This window comes from Taudactylus pleione, unplaced genomic scaffold (genome assembly GCF_031769625.1).
Source record: "Taudactylus pleione unplaced genomic scaffold, aTauple2 ptg000136l, whole genome shotgun sequence".
Lineage (NCBI taxonomy): Eukaryota > Metazoa > Chordata > Amphibia > Anura > Myobatrachidae > Taudactylus > Taudactylus pleione.
In genome coordinates, this window is record NW_028284538.1 from 1767665 (window position 1) to 1782758 (window position 15094).

At 50.6% G+C, this 15094-nt stretch overlaps 1 protein-coding gene across 1 annotated transcript in view; it reads right to left on the bottom strand.

Annotated features, from left to right (window-relative positions):
- LOC148522894 (anthrax toxin receptor 1-like) overlaps positions 1-15094 on the bottom strand; it is a 135351-nt gene that overhangs the window by 97087 nt on the left and 23170 nt on the right. The window lies entirely within an intron of this gene.

A 15094-nucleotide genomic window follows, 5' to 3' on the forward strand; every position in this document is an offset into this window, starting at 1 on the left:
GCTTCCCGACTGCTTAATCCCGGCGAGGGTTAAATGATAGGCGCCTAAATCTAGACGTCTGTCATTTTACCAACGCCGGGAGACCGGCGCCCGGCATCCCGATTGAAGGGACGCCGGGCGCCGAGCACGGATAGCCACGGGGGGGGGGTTAGGTTTAGGGTTCCCGGGGGGGACTTAGGGTCAGGCACCCCCCCTGGGAGGTTAGGGTTAGGCCAGGAGGAGGGAGGGTTAGGGTTAGGCACCCCCCCAGGGGACTTAGGTTTAGGCGGCGGGGAAGGGGGGGTTAGGTTTAGGCACTTAGAGGGGGGATTAGGGTTAGGCACTGGGGGGGAAGGTTAAGGTTAGGGGGTAGAACAGGTTAGTGAATACTTACCTAGGGACGATAGTGATTTTCATCCTTGTTGGGCCGCCGCTGTCGGAATTTGAACCCCCAGGCATGGGTCCGGCGGGAAAATCATACCGATTCCAAGGGGAGATGTACTAAGCCTTGGAGAGGGATAAAATGGAGAGAGACAAGGGGCTTCATTCAGTGGCGGCCGTACGGTCTACGACGCACGGCCGCCTCGATGTTTGTCCAGTGCGCATGCGCACGAGGGAGCCCGGTCGTAGCGGGTCTGTTTCCAAAGGGGGTGAGCTGTCGATGTTGATTGATAGCTCGCCCCGCTTGGAAGGTGGGCCGGGGGGGTGGCAGCCCAAACGGAGGCGTTCCCATGGGAACGTTTGGGGGAGGCCCCACTGACATCACTAGTGATGTCAGTGGAGAGCCTCCGGCTCTGACAGAGCCAGAAGCTCTCCGGGGCTTACGACAAGTGAGACCCTACCCTAGGGTCTCGTCGTAAGCTGCGATGGTCTATGACCATCGCGACCATCACCCTAGCGGTCGTTAGAGCTGTGGGTGTAAACCCACAGCCTAACGACCGAAACAGAGGCGGCCGGTCAGGATGCAAGCGGCCGCCCAGTTTCTGAGCGACCGCTTGCATCCTCCGACCGCCTCTGAATCAGGCCCAAAGTACCAGCCAATCAGCTCCTAACTGTCAGTTTGCAGGCTGTGTTTGAAAAATGACAATTAGTAGGTGATTGGCTGGTACTTTATCTCTCTCCACTTTATCTCTTTCCAAGGCTTAGTACATCTCCCCCACAGTCCCAATCCTATTTGCAGAGTCCTGCATAAAAGATGCTTATTCCTTACATGTAAGCAACCCCACATTGCTTATTACCTACACTGTCCCCCGGGGAAACACACAGCCTAGCCGCAGCCTCTGGAGGTCATACACACACGGTGCCTGGCGCTGGTCATGCATTCAAATTTGCACCTAGCGCCAGCATTATGTTTGAAAATGGTTCTCTGCGCCTGATTGGTCCATTTAGAGCTGGTGCTGCGAGTTCAGGGGTAACCCCTTCAGTAACCATTTTTACCCATCTGTTGCCACCCAGTCACTACTGCGCCGATGCAAGCGCATATGTGACTGTGATGCATACAACCTATAACTGCCCATAGATGCATAGGCCAGGCTGCGGAGATTGAACGTGCAGTACGATAAACCGCAAGATCCATCCGTATAAAAGACATGCATTCAATTCTGAATCGGCCGCTATAGGAGAGACTCCTTTCTAAAATGTAACCAAAATTCACAAATGTAACTAAACTGAAAACAAGCCTTCGATGAGTGACCGATGGTGCGCCTTTGGGCCTGATTCAGAGTTGTACGCTATGCTGATAATTACAGAATTGAGCGATTATCGGTAAACTGCGCATGCATCTAAGTTGTACTGTGCAAGCGTGAAGGTACATTACTGTAGTCGCTCGCTGCGACTTTTAACTCACAGTGAGATTCACAGTCAGGGAGCGTTTAGGAGAGGTCGTGGGAGTGGTTACAAAGAACGTACACACGTTGCGATTGTTTCCGGGGCGTGTCACATCATGTGTCTGCGATCCAGTACACAAGAAAAATGGTTCCGGCTTCCCAGTTGCCGCGGCCATTCTCAGTAGCCATAGGGTTACTCGGAACTGCGAATCGAATGATCTGTGACTAATGCTGCGTCTTTGTACGCAGATGCTTGGATTTCCAAAGCTGCAGGTGGGCGTCTCAAATCATTCTTCGGCGTCTTTGACATTTGCATATATTTGCATAGGTAGCATCGGCGGCATTAGTGTTACAACCCTGAATAAGGCCCTTTGTACGCAGCGGCTGCGGTATTAGCATAACTCTTAGTACGTTCATAGTTGTAGCCTTAATGGGATTAGCATCTACCTCTGAATTAGGCCCTCAGTTCTGAAGATATTTGTTAATTGATTGGCTTTACATGCTTTCCAGTGTTCCCAAATGCAGAATGCCATGCCCTCATCCTGCCTAGACCATGCCCTCATCCTGCCTAGACCACGCCCTCATCCTGCCTAGACCACGCCCTCATCCTGCCTAGACCACACCCTCATCCTGCCTAGACCACGTCCTCATCCTGCCTAGACCACGCCCTCATCCTGCCTAGACCACGCCCTCATCCTGCCTAGACCACGCCCTTATCCAGTAAACTGACTTTGTGGCCACTTGACCTGTTCCATGAAAATACCGTCAGTGTTCACATTTTCTTTTTTTGAACATGAGTCAGAGATGGTCACTGTTAAGCAGCAATGTGCCTTCTCGGAGGGTGACAAATTAACAATGAAAGAGTTAAAGCTTTTGGGCAGGGATGCGGAATCATTTGGTCTTGCCCTCTGTGCCTTTTTTCTGCTAGCCTCATCTGGCTAGGAGGGTGCCTAGAATGGCACCCTGCAGCCAGAATCTATGCAGCAGTGCTGTCTGGAGAGTCCTTAGGACGCTTCAGACGGTCACACCGCTGCCCTTACAGTTCCCCGGAGCATCATCTGTATGCTCCGGGCATTGCTGTAATCACCAGTGATTGTGGTTTCGTCTCCATGTGACATCACACGGAGGGGGCGTGGTCTGCACCGGGCCCGCAAATAATGTTCTATATAATATCAAAATGGCCCTCGGCAGAAAAAAGGTTCCCCACCCCTACTTTAGAGGGTATATTTACAGTGTGGGTTTAATAGAAGTGGAGATATTGCCAATGGTGACCAATCAGATTCTATTTATCATTTATCTAGCATCTTTTAGAAGATAATAGCTAGAATATAATTGGTTGCTATGGATAGACCTTTCTGAGTCACAAACTATGGTGATATTCATGCATTTGGCCAATATTATAAGTCCTGCGCATGTGTCACGATTGTTACAGATCCGAGACGCTGAACAAATTTTGACGCAGGGAGGGTGGTTTCAGTAGGCGTTCCTGGGAGGTAACAGGGGGTGCCTAGGTAGATGTGGGCGTGCCGCTGACAGAAGCTGCACCTAAAGATGAATGAACCACTCCCACAGGACCCCATAGGCCATAGGGCTGGTGCAAGCTTCCACAGTACCTGCACCGATGGATATAGACCATAGGGCTGGTGCAAGCTTCCACAGTACCTGCACCGATGGATATAGGCCATAGGGTTAGTGCAAGCTTCCACGATACCTGCACCGATGGATATAGGCCATAGGGCTGGTGCAAGCTTCCACAGTACCTGCACCGATGGATATAGGCCATAGGGCTGGTCCAAGCTTCCACAGTACCTGCACCGATGGATATAGGCCATAGGCCATAGGGCTAGTGCAAGCTTCCACGATACCTGCACCGATGGATATAGGCATAGGGCTGGTGCAAGCTTCCACGGTACCTGCACCGATGGATATAGGCCATAGGGCTGGTGCAAGCTTCCACGGTACCTGCACCGATGGATATAGGCCACAGGGCTGGTGCAAGCTTCCACGGTACCTGCACCGATGGATATAGGCCATAGGGGTGGCGCAAGCTTCCACGGTACCTGCACCGATGGATTTGCACCACCGCAAGACGCTGCAAGTGGACATCTCAGTATTCACAAAATAGCCCGCGGTATTAGCATAAAGTCGCAGCCACGTCTGCATACAACTCAGAGCCAGGCCATTAATGTGCACGCCATATAGATACATACAGCCATGGCCAAAAGTTTTGAGAATGACATAAGTATTGGTTTTCACAAAGTCTGCTGCTTCAGTGTTTATGATGGCAATTGTATATACTCCAGAATGTCACGAAGAGTGATCAGATGAATTGCAATTAATTACAAAGTCCCTCTTTGCCATGACTGGACTTAGGACCTGATTCAGACCCGCTCGCTAGATGCGTATGCAAATACTGCAAGGCAGGCGGTCGCAGGGCAAGACATTAGCACGCCCACTATGTCTTAGCGTGCGATCGCATTGTGTATGCAGACGCATACTAGCCTGTCTCAAGACGCCCACTTGCACACGTCATCTCCAGGAAGTATATGCAACCATCAGTAACATCGATTAACATCGGATGCGATCGCAGCACTTGGCTGCAGCCATCAGAATTAAATATATCACATTGCAGCCATCAGGATAAAATATATTACATTGTATCAGGATAAAATATATTACATTGCAGCCATCAGGATAAAATATATTACATTGTATCAGGATAAAATATATTACTTTGTAGCCATCAGGATAAAATATATCACATTGCATCAGGATAAAATATATTACATTGCAGCCATAAAATATATTACATTGCAGCCATCAGGATAAAATGGGATGTAGTAATATTGCCGGGCGGACGGAATGGCGAGTGTCGATATACCGCACCCGAATCCCGCCGCCCGGCAATATGCCGACGCCGATATCCCGAAGGTGAACAGGATACCGATGTCGGCATCTCGAAGCGCTGGAATCCCGATCATCCGGATGGATAAGTCACTGCTCTGTCCCCGGGTAAGGGGGGTTAGGTTTAGCCACCCCTGGGGGGAGAGTTAGGATTAGGCTAGGGGAAGGGAGTGTTAGGGTTAGGCACCACTGGGGGGGAGGTTATGGCTAGGCACCCCCCGGGAGGGTTAGGTTTAGGGTGCGGGAAGGGGGGGATTAGGGTTAGGCACCCCCTGGGAAGGTTAGGGTTAGGCACCACCAAGGGAGTGTTAGGGGGGGGGGGAGGGGGAGGTTAGGGTACTTACTTCCAGTGTCGGGATTTCAGCCGGTGGCATATCAAACCGATTCTGGATAAAGGTGTGAAATGAGCTACTGTACAGATTCATAGTTTTGCAATAAATGAAATATCTAAATTAAATATTGACATAAACTTGCCACCATGTAAAGGCTAATCCCGGGTACACACTAGACGATATCTCGATATCCGGATCGGACGATATATAGGGCACATAGGGGTCTATTTACTAAGCCTTGGATGGAGATAAAGTACCAACCAACCAGCTCCTAACCCCCCTCCCCCCTCTGACTAGACTCATCCCCACATTTCTCACCACACCTAGAAGCACAGTCCACTCACCAATTAACCCTAATATTAAAAATACACCTGTTGCAGCCTCCTGCAATCCCAAAAACACCTGTCCCAACCATATAGCCCCCCAAAGTACCAGGCCCCCCACTTTTACCCATTTTCCAACACTTTTTACATTTTCTGATGTCATTAGGGGAGGTGTCCAAAGGGTTCTGGATCAAATCCCCACATTTGCACCCCAAAATAGCGATCTTGCACTTTCAATTCGCAAGCCTATATGTGGATAAACTTTTTCACCTATTTTTCCATGTAAAATTTTCGCATAAGAAAAACGTCCTGGAATTGAATACGAAGAAAAGTAGAAAACAGGCAAATCGGCGAAAACTTTTCCCCAAACTGCACTTTTCGTGGCTAATTGAATTTGGCCCTAAGCGTGTTGTAAGACATTTACCACCTTTATCTGGTACGGATACTGTGCCGAGTACCTTTATATTTAATAAATAAATTTTTGGTGTATTTTTATATATTACATTGTAGCCATTATGTTTTATTTCCAGAATGAAACTTCATCCTCGTGAGACCAATCCCCAGAGAAGGGAGAATTACTAAAGAAGCCTTTATGAGTCTTTTACCTGTGATGTTTATGTAAGCATCTATATAAGCATCCACTTTCATGATGTCCTGTCATTCCTCTCATTTAGGTGACTTGTGTCTACGTTACTACTGTTTTCTCTGAAAACCTACTAGGATTCATCTATCATCACATCCATTATCTACACACGGGTGTAACGTTTGAGACAATACTAGTATTACACCGTTGTTTTTATCTCTATTTGTATTTTATGTGACATTGGATTCATTTATTGGAGGGCAATTCATCTGTTACATCATTGAAGAAGTTCCATTTGGATTCGGAACATTGCATCCATATTTTGCAACACATCACATGTCGGGACAATTCTTAGCGCATGTGTGACCAATCTTTCTCGTACATGCATTTGTGAGTTGGTGACACTATTTTTTTTCCTTGTGCTGCTTTGGAGAGTTGCAACATAGTTTTGATTTGTTTTTTTAGAGATTACCATTTGCAAATTCCCTCAACCGCTATTGCAAGAGTGGTTCCGTGTAAGACTGCATTACCGACTATCTCTGAGACAGGCCGTAAGCCTAAAACTGCCAAGTTAGCCTAACTGTAAAGGATCTAGCCAGCAGAACTTTCTGGTATCTCTAGGGAAACAAGACCAAACTTGCCGACATTTGACCTCTCCTCCCAAGGAGAAGCCCGGGGAAGAGAAGCAGGTGGGAGGTGTTGGGGACGTGACCGGGCGGATCACGCCATTAAGCCCCACCCCCTCGCTGCAATTTGCCACTAACGGTGAATATTTAAATAAGGGGGCGGAGTCAAATGGTGCAATTCTCATGGAATCGCGTCATTAGGTCACGCCCCCTACGCCCCCGTCGGTCCGCAATAAAATTCTCCTTATTCTGCCCACTTCACTAGGAAGTGGTCAGACTGCTGGAGAAGTGCCTACCCTTCCGGGGGTGTGGGGGGGTCACCCGTATGAATAAGACATAGTTTATGTGGCAAAACAGGAAGCAGCAGGGCTAATAGTTTATTAAATTGATTATTTTGTTACCATCATCACCATAAGTCTGCCTGTTACTTATGGTGTTAAAAGGTGCATCTAATGCAGCAGTACCTATGTATTTGTTAAAGGTTGTTAAACTCTCCATGCCTGGATGGGTAATGGTTGTGTGATAAGCTAAAGTGCTACCCTGTAATACCCTCAGGCTAATCACACGGCTGTAGCTCAAACTTTCCCCTCACCCTCATTCCCCCCTCCCCATGAGTCATGGGGCCTGATTCTAAAGGGGGGTATCCACTTAGCGATTTCACCAAGCGATTGCACAATAACGACGTCGTTATCGTGCAATTGCTTGCAAATCGCGCATGTTTTGGTCGTAAGCGACCAGCGATGCGCGTGCCCGCTGGTCGCTTCCGACATCGCCCGTACATGCTGGTCAACCTGACGATCTCGTCAGGTTCAGCATGTGCAGGGATGAGGGATGTACCTGGACTGAACGAGTGAACGTACAGTCTAGACACATCACTAGATATACAAACAAGAGGACGACAGCAATATCGTAATCGTGCTCTGGTTTGTATATCTATCAGTGGATACACGCCTTTAGTTGTACACTATTCCGACATTAATGGAGTTGAGTGACTATCTTTAAACCACACATGCATTTAAGTTGCAATAGGCATGCGTCAAGGATCATTACTGTAGTCACTTGCAGCGACTATTTACTCTCAGTGGGGTGGAAAGTCAGGGAGGGTTTGGGGGAGGTAACGGTGATTGGCGGGAAAGAACGCAGGCGGGTCGCAACCGTTTTGCTGGCGTGTCAAGGAACGCAAAGAATATGGCTCCAGCGCCTCAGTTACCACGCCCATTCTTAGGGATCATAGGTGTGGGCTAAGACAAAGCCCTCTTTTGTTCCTATCTTCCCACCCTCCCTCCCTATGTGTTTTCAGTGGGATTGTTGTAGTTAGTTGTTTTCTGTGGCGGGAAAGAACGTCAGGTCGCCACTTAGGGTGCAAATCTCTTTCAGTTTGTAGTATTATAGTCTTTGGGTGTGCTCACATTCGTTGACTTGTTAGTTCGCTGGATCACCCTGCCGGGGATAGTGTCATCACCCTTCCGGGTGGGTACTCATGTTAGAGGGTTGAGTGGATACCTTTTTGCTGACAGTTGTTTAGTTACTGGCTGCTCTGCACCTTGGGCGGTATCCGCTTGCTATGCATGTCTGGGTGCTGCATGTCTGAAGTAAGCTGAATGTTGCCATCCTTTCTTTGCCACCATACTGTACTTTCGATCAGTTTATATTAATTTAATAATCATGAGATAATTTTAATAAATTGCTAACTAATTATTCTGCCAAATCTCATGTCTCCGAGTCTTTATTTCATATAATTTATTAAGAAGGTGTTTTATTGCATGGTGTTACACAAGGCCCCCCTCTGACGATTGAAGGTTTAAAAGTCATCCAGGTCAGGTAAACAAATGATAGAGATTTCCTATGTAAAGTTTCCTCATTGCAGTCTCCTATTTTTCCCTTCAGGATAACTCTACAGCACAAATAACGCTGCTGTATACGTAATGTTATTTAGTAGTACGAGCATCTCATCACTTCAGTCACATACCCACATGGACAAAATGACAGTAACCTCATTACCACACTAGCACTGTGGAGCTTTAAACACTTGGATGGAGAGTTGACACTCTGATGGTGGGTCGCTCCCTCTCACTCTCCCTTGCTGCCTAAAGTAAATGCTGCAGCTTTCACATTAGCGCGCTCACACACTATTCAGAGGTGCACACAGATGAGGCCGTGGCTGCGTCTTTATGCTAATGATTGTTAGCCCACTGAGACGCCCACTGGCTGCAGATATTTAGATGAAGGGCCTGATACAGACTTGTACGTGAACCCGATGGTTTGCATACAAATCAGATGGTGGATGGATTGCTCATGCACCAGGTCTGCAGCGTGTACAGTATGTGCTGTGATGCCACTGTGACCCCGGCAGTGTCCTGTACACAGCTGCCTGATTGACAGGCTGCGGCCATTTGGGGGTGGGGAATGAATGGCGATGGGGACATTTTCTGGGAGTGCCGAGGGCCAGGGGTGTATCTAGGGGCCTGAGCGGGATGCAATCGGGAAGTCGGCTGACATTATACCGACACCTACCTAGATGTAGACGCCGCTCATTTCACAACGCTGGGAGACCAGCGCCCGGCATCCCGATCGAAGGGATGCCGGGCGCCGCGAACGGACAGCCGAGTGGGGGGGGAGGGTTAGGTTTAGGGCTCCCGGGGGGACTTAGGGTTAGGCACCTTCCCCCGGGAGGTTAGGGTTAGGCTAGGGGGAGGGAGGGTTAGGGTTAGGCACCCCCCGGGAGACTTAGGTTTATGCAGCTGGGAAGGGGAATGTTAGGTTTAAGCACTTAGAGGGGGGATTAGGGTTAGGCACTTGGGGGGAGGTTAGGGTTAGGCACCCCTAAAGGAGGGTTAGGGTTAGGGGGGTAGGTTAGTTCATACTTACCTGGGGACAATCGGGATTTCCAGCGCTGTTGGGCTGCCGCTGCCGGGATCTGTTCCACTGTCGGCCTGACGCTGCCGGGAATCGAACTGCCGGCCATGTGGCCGGCGGTATTACATACCGATTCACCTGAGCACCCCTGGCAAAGTGATGGACTGGCGCCCCCTCCCTCAATATTTTCTGAATAATTACATTTCATCTCCATAGCCATCCCCCTGAGGGGCAAGAGAAAGATAGACTAAGGGACAGGAGCGTGAGCCACTGAGGGGCAGGAGAGAGAGAGAGAGACTGAGGGGCAGGAGAGAAAGAGAATGAGGGGCAGGAGAGTAAGACGCTCAGGGGCAGGAGAGTAAGACGCTCAGGGGCAGGAGAGTAAGACGCTGAGGGGCAGGAGAGTAAGACGCTGAGGGGCAGGAAAGTAAGACTCTGAGGGGCAGGAGAGTAAGACTCTGAGGGGCAGGAGAGTAAGACGCTGAGGGGCAGGAGAGAGAGACTGAGGGGCAAGAGAGAGACTGACGGGCAGGATAGTGACTGAGAGGACAGACACAGGAAAACACAAAGGATAGACAGTAGGAAACAACATCCATTCAATGGCAGTCATACATGTTATAAATAAGAGCTCAATATTCTGAAAGTAATTGATGTGTGACCCCACCGGGAAGAGGTTCTGCAGCAGCTGAGCCCCACCCACCGGAAGAGGTTCTGCATCAGCTGAGAGTCTCCCCCCCCCGGGTTATACCTTTCAGCCATGTGAGGTCAGTTGCTCAGCGCCGAGGATGGATGCAGGGTCCCGGGGAACTACAGAAAAAAAAGGGATTTTCCCTCCAGCACATATTAGGTAGCAACAATTATTTTGGGGTGAGTGTTTGGGCGTGGGGCCCCCGAAGTTGCTCTGGCTGGGCCGTTTTTCAGGGCATCACCACTTAATTCACATAGATATTTTTTTTATCACCTTTCTATTTGTCTATTATTTATGTAATTTTAACCCCTTACCATTATATTAACACTTATTGATTTATTTTTATACAACTATACTTTACACTTCACTTTCACCTTTTTTCCCTTTTTCGTGTGATGCCCTGGGGATAGTCCTTGGCTGGATTCTTTTGGGGTTCCCTGCGTCTCGGACGTAAACCCCATAATGTTAGGGACGCTGGTATAGAGGAGCCTTGATGATGGCCTAGCGCTTATTCATATATTTGCAAATGTATGTAACTAATACCTCTGAATTTCTATTATTATGTAGGATTCAAGTATTTTTGTTGATATTGCTGCAGTGTGCTGGAGGGAAAATCCCTTTTTTTTCTGTAGTTCAGTGTAAACCCCCCCTTTACAATCACCTGTGCAATGTCATTAAGTTGATGTGAGCGACCACCATACTCTTTGTTTGCAGGGTCCCGGGGAAGCATCCTTGCTCCTGGCGAGTTGAGCTGTCCAATACCACCGCGTCTGCATGATTCCCACCCGCCAGGCAGCAGCCAATGGCAGCATGGCACAGAGGGGGAGGAGGAGACAACACCAGCTCAGGCCAGGTCACCAGACACTAATCTATCCCTTGGCCATGTGTGGCACTGCCGGACGGCGCCCCTCCCTTGGCCGGAGCCCCTGGCAAGTGCCATCCTAGCCAATGGCTAGATACGCCCCTGCCGAGGGCAGAGTCCACGTCTTCTGACGTAGATTTCCTGGCCCTGACAGAGAAGTTCCGTCTCCCAATTGAGTAAGCTTAGACTTACTTCAGATGGGAGAGGACCATACTTGCCTACTTTTGAAAAAGCATTTCAGGAAGATTGTGAGAGCAACACCTATGAACGCAGTGGTAAATGTACGTGTCCTGTTACATCTGAGAGGCGTGTCATAAAAGTGATTTGCATCCAACTGTAAATGAGCCCCAAAGCAGTTAGTAAGATCCATAGGCGAAACTAAGGCGTGGTCCGGGGGTGCACCAGACACATCATTAGCCTCCGCCGCCGATTAAACATTTTTATTTTTATTTGCAAATAATGGGTGCCCGACTGCCGGTCAGGAACGCGTTACCTCCGCACTTGACCGGGAAGACCAGCTCCGACTCCCCTGCATCGGCATTCAGCACTAATAGGATCATCTGATCCTCTTGATGCACAAACGCACGGTGACGTCATGACGTCGGGCCGTGTGCGATCCAATTTATGTGAGGAGCAGAACGGCAGCAGCCACTCAGGGCCGCCATTAAGGGGGGTCTTCCGGGACTGGAGTCCCGAGCCAAACACTTGAGGGGCGCCCTCCCGCTCTGCCTACATACACCAGTGGCTGGACACTCGGGGGGTCCTGCGGCCGCCCACCACTAAACCCCCCCAGAGGCTGCCTGGACCCGGCCCGGAGAGCATAGGCCAGCATCAAGCAACGTTGTGTGTTGGGTGGTCCTGGAGAAGCTGAGCAGATCTGCACTGGGGTGGGGGAGGGGCCCGGCTGCTTGATGGCTGCTGCAGCAGCCAAGCTCAAGAAGTTCCCTCTCTGCCCAGCATTGTAAGTGAGATGAGAGAAGGGGGGGGCAGAGTGTAGGTAAGATGAGGGAAGGGGGTGCAGAGTGTGGGTGAGATGAGGGAAGGGGAGCACACTGTGGGTGAGATGAGGGAAGTGCGGCACAGTGTGGGTGGGATGAGGGAAGTGGGGCACAGTGTGGGTGGGATGAGGGAGCACAGTGAGGGTGAAATGAGAGGTCACAGTGTGGGTGAGATGAGGGCAGGGGAGTACAGTGTGGGTGAGATGAGGGAAGGGGAGCACAGTGTGGGTGACATGAGGGGGCACAGTGTGGGTGAGATGAGGGAGGGGGGAGCACAGTGTGGGTGAGATGAGGGAAGGGGGAGCATTGTGTGGGTGAGATGAGGGAAGGGGGGCACAGTGTGGGTGAGATGAGGGAAGGGGGAGCACAGTGTGGGTGAGATGAGGGAAGGGGAGCACAGTGTGGGTGAGATGAGGGAAGGGGAGCACAGTGTGGGTGAGATGATGGAAGTGGGGGGCAGAGTGTGGGTGAGATGAGGGAAGTTGGGAGCACAGTGTGGGTGGGAGATGAGGGAAGGGGAGCACAGTGTGGGTGAGATGATGGAAGTGGGGGGCAGAGTGTGGGTGAGATGAGGGAAGTTGGGAGCACAGTGTGGGTGGGAGATGAGGGAAGTTGGGGGTAGAGTGTGGGTGAGATGAGGGAAGGGGAGCACAGTGTGTGTGAGATGAGGGAAGGGGAGCACAGTGTGGGTGAGATGAGGGAAGGGGAGCACAGTGTGGGTGAGACGAGGGAAGTGGGGGGCAGAGTGTGGGTGAGATGAAGGAAGGGGAGCATGGTGTGGGTGAGATGAGGGAAGGGGAGCACGGTGTGGGTGAGATGAGGGAAGTGGGGCACAGTGTGGGTGGGATGAGGGAGCACAGTGTGGGTGAAATGAGAGGGCACAGTGTGGGTGAGATGAGGGCAGAGGAGTACAGTGTGGGTGAGATGAGGGAAGGGGAGCACAGTGTGGGTGACATGAGGGGGCACAGTGTGGGTGAGATGAGGGAAGGGGGAGCACAGTGTGGGTGAGATGAGAGAAGGGGGAGCACAGTGTGGGTGAGATGAGGGAAGGGGGAGCATAGTGTGGGTGAGATGAGGGAAGGGGGAGCACAGTGTGGGTGAGATGAGGGAAGGGGGAGCACAGTGTGGGTGAGATGAGGGAAGGGGGAGCACAGTGTGGGTGAGATGAGGGAAGGGGAGCACAGTGTGGGTGAGATGAGGGAAGGGTGTGTGTGTGTGTATGTTATGTGTATACTGTGTGTGTTATGTGTATACTGTGTGTGTGTGTTATGTGTATACTGTGTGTGTTATGTGTATACTGTGTGTGTGTGTTATGTGTATACTGTGTGAGTTATGTGTATACTGTGTGTGTGTATGTTATGTGTATACTGTGTGTGTTATGTGTAAACTGTGTGTGTGTGTTATGTGTATACTGTGTGTGAGTGTGTTATGTGTATACTGTGTGTGTGTATGTTATGTGTATACTGTGTGTGTTATGTGTAAACTGTGTGTGTGTGTTATGTGTATACTGTGTGTGAGTGTGTTATGTGTATACTGTGTGTGTGTATGTTATGTGTATACTGTGTGGTTATGTGTATACTGTGTGTGTGTTGTGTATACTGTGTGTGTATGTTATGTGTATACTGTGTGTGTTATGTGTATACTGTGTGTGTATGTTATGTGTATACTGTGTGTGTTATGTGTATACTGTGTGTGTGTTATGTGTATACTGTGTGTGTATGTTATGTGTATACTGTGTGTATGTTATGTGTATACTGTGTATGTTATGTGTATACTGTGTGTGTATGTTATGTGTATAGTATGTGTGTTGTGTGTACTGTGTATGTTATGTGTATAGTGTGTGTGTTATGTGTATACTGTGTATGTTATGTGTATACTGTGTGTGTGGGTGGGTAGGAGCCCCAGAGCATTGCTTTGCCCAGGACCCACACTGCTGTTAAGACAGCCCTTGGCACAATGTGGGTGAGATGAGGGAAGGGGAGCACAGTGTGGGTGAGATGAGGGAAGGGGGAGCACAGTGCGGGTGAAATGAAGGAAGGGGGAGCACAGTGCGGGCGAGATGAGGGAAGGGGAGCACAGTGTGGGTGAGATGAGGGAAGGGGAGCACAGTGTGGGTGAGATGAGGGTAGGGGGGGCACAGTGTGGGTGAGATGAGAGAAGGGGGAGCACAGTGCGGGTGAGATGAGGGAAGGGGGGCACAGTGTGGGTGAGATGAGGGTAGGGGGGGGCACAGTGTGGGTGAGATGAGAGAAGGGGGAGCACAGTGTGGGTGACATGAGGGGGCACAGTGTGGGTGAGATGAGGGAAGGGGGAGCACAGTGTGGGTGAGATGAGAGAAGGGGGAGCACAGTGTGGGTGAGATGAGGGAAGGGGGAGCATAGTGTGGGTGAGATGAGGGAAGGGGGGCACAGTGTGGGTGAGATGAGGGAAGGGGGAGCAAAGTGTGGGTGAGATGAGAGAAGGGGGAGCACAGTGTGGGTGAGATGAGGGAAGGGGAGCACAGTGTGGGTGAGATGAGGGAAGGGGAGCACAGTGTGGGAGAGATGAGGGAAGGGGAGCACAGTGTGGGTGAGATGATGGAAGTGGGGGGCAGAGTGTGGGTGAGATGAGGGAAGTTGGGAGCACAGTGTGGGTGGGAGATGAGGGAAGTTGGGGGCAGAGTGTGGGTGAGATGAGGGAAGGGGAGCACAGTGTGTGTGAGATGAGGGAAGGGGAGCACAGTGTGGGTGAGATGAGGGAAGGGGAGCACAGTGTGGGTGAGACGAGGGAAGTGGGGGGCAGAGTGTGGGTGAGATGAAGGAAGGGGAGCATGGTGTGGGTGAGATGAGGGAAGGGGAGCACGGTGTGGGTGAGATGAGGGAAGTGGGGCACAGTGTGGGTGGGATGAGGGAGCACAGTGTGGGTGAAATGAGAGGGCACAGTGTGGGTGAGATGAGGGCATGGGAGTACAGTGTGGGTGATATGAGGGCAGGGGAGTACAGTGTGGGTGAGATGAGGGAAGGGGAGCACAGTGTGGGTGACATGAGGGGGCACAGTGTGGGTGAGATGAGGGAAGGGGGAGCACAGTGTGGGTGAGATGAGAGAAGGGGGAGCACAGTGTGGGTGAGATGAGGGAAG